The sequence below is a fragment of the Petromyzon marinus genome, unplaced genomic scaffold (genome assembly GCF_048934315.1).
Source record: "Petromyzon marinus isolate PM22_M1 ecotype Great Lakes invasive population unplaced genomic scaffold, UKy_Petmar_22M1.pri1.0 PM_G_Scaffold_6, whole genome shotgun sequence".
Classification (NCBI taxonomy): Eukaryota; Metazoa; Chordata; class Hyperoartia; order Petromyzontiformes; family Petromyzontidae; genus Petromyzon; species Petromyzon marinus.
The window spans coordinates 4,830,001-4,832,500 of NW_027423013.1; positions in this window are offsets into that span (position 1 = coordinate 4,830,001).

Sequence of the window (2,500 nt, forward strand, 5' to 3'; positions counted from 1 at the left end):
CTCTCTTGTGGCTCACGGGGCTGTTAGGGTGGCACAGAAATCCCTCGGAATGGGAAAACGGGTCATTTTCGTGTCGCCACATTGCATGCGAACCGCATGAAACTTCCAGAGGCATTTGCAGCAGAAATGCATGTGCAGTCAAAAAATTGAATATTTTTCACGGATAGACCCCGTGAAACGCTAGAAATTGGCGGGGATGTGTCTCTTGTGGCTCACGGGGCTGTTAGGGTGGCACAGAAATCCCTCGGAATGGGAAAAAACGGGTCATTTTCGTGTCGCCACATTGCATGCGAACCGCATGAAACTTCCAGAGGCATTTGCAGCAGGAATGCATGTGCACTCAAAAAATGTGATATTTTTCACGGAGAGACCCCGTGAAACGCTAGAAGTGGGCGGGGATGTCTCTCTTGTGGCTCACGGGGCTGTTAGGGTGGCACAGAAATCCCTCGGAATGGGAAAACGGGTCATTTTCGTGTTGCCACATTGCATACGAACCGCATGAAACTTCCAGAGGCATTTGCAGCAGGAATGCATGTGCACTCAAAAAAGTGAATATTTCTCACGGATAGACCCCGTGATACGCTAGAAATTGGCGGGGATGTCTCTCTTGTGGCTCACGGGGCTGTTAGGGTGGCACAGAAATCCCTCGGAATGGGAAAACGGGTCATTTTCGTGTCGCCACATTGCATGCGAACCGCATGCAACTTCCAGAGGCATTTGCAGCAGAAATGCATGTGCAGTCAAAAAAGTGAATATTTTTCACGGATAGACCCCGTGAAACGCTAGAAATTGGCGGCGATGTCTCTCTTGTGGCTCACGGGGCTGTTAGGGTGGCACAGAAATCCCTCGGAATGGGAAAACGGGTCATTTTCGTGTCGCCACATTGCATGCGAACCGCATGAAACTTCCAGAGGCATTTGCAGCAGAAATGCATGTGCAGTCAAAAAATTGAATATTTTTCACGGATAGACCCCGTGAAACGCTAGAAATTGGCGGGGATGTGTCTCTTGTGGCTCACGGGGCTGTTAGGGTGGCACAGAAATCCCTCGGAATGGGAAAAAACGGGTCATTTTCGTGTCGCCACATTGCATGCGAACCGCATGAAACTTCCAGAGGCATTTGCAGCAGGAATGCATGTGCACTCAAAAAATGTGATATTTTTCACGGAGAGACCCCGTGAAACGCTAGAAGTGGGCGGGGATGTCTCTCTTGTGGCTCACGGGGCTGTTAGGGTGGCACAGAAATCCCTCGGAATGGGAAAACGGGTCATTTTCGTGTCGCCACATTGCATACGAACCGCATGAAACTTCCAGAGGCATTTGCAGCAGGAATGCATGTGCACTAAAAAAAGTGAATATTTCTCACGGATAGACCCCGTGATACGCTAGAAATTGGCGGGGATGTCTCTCTTGTGGCTCACGGGGCTGTTAGGGTGGCACAGAAATCCCTCGGAATGGGAAAACGGGTCATTTTCGTGTCGCCACATTGCATGCGAACCGCATGCAACTTCCAGAGGCATTTGCAGCAGAAATGCATGTGCAGTCAAAAAAAAATTGATATTTTTCACGGATAGACCCCGTGAAACGCTAGAAATTGGCGGGGATGTGTCTCTTGTGGCTCACGGGGCTGTTCGGGTCGCACAGAAATCCCTGGGAATGGGAAAACGGGTCATTTTCGTGTTGCCACATTGCGTACGAACCGCATGAAACTTCCAGAGGCATTTGCAGCAGGAATGCATGTGCACTCAAAAACTTCTATATGTTTCACGGATAGACCCCGTGAAACGCTAGAAATTGGCGGGGATGTGTCTCTTGTGGCTCACGGGGCTGTTAGGGTGGCACAGAACTCCCTCGGAATGGGAAAAGGGGTCATTTTCGTGTTGCCACATTGCATAGGAACGCCATGAAACTTCCAGAGGCATTTGCAGCAGAAAGGCACGTGCACTCAAAAATTTTAATATTTTTCACGCATAGACCCCGTCAAACGCTAGAAGTTGGCGGGGATGTCTCTCTTGTGGCTCACGGGGCTGTTAGGGTCGCACAGAAATGCCTCGGAATGGGAAAACGGGTCATTTTTGTGTGGCCACATTGCATAGGAACGGCATGAAACTTCCAGAGGCATTTGCAGCAGGAATGCATGTGCACTCAAAAACGTCTATATTTTTCACGGATAGACCCCGTGAAACGCTATAAATTGGCGGGGATGTCTCTCTTGTGGCTCACGGGCGCTGTTAGTTAGGGTCGCACAGAAATCCCTCGGAATGGGAAAAGGGGTCATTTTCGTGTTGCCACATTGCGTACGAACGGCATGAAACTTCCAGAGGCATCTGCAGCAGAAATGCATGTGCACTCAAAAACGTCTATATTTTTCACGGATAGACCCCGTGAAACGCTAGAAATTGGCGGGGATGTGTCTCTTGTGGCTCACGGGGCTGTTAGGGTCGCACAGAAATCCCTCGGAATGGGAAAACGGGTCATTTTCGTGTTGCCACAATTGGCAT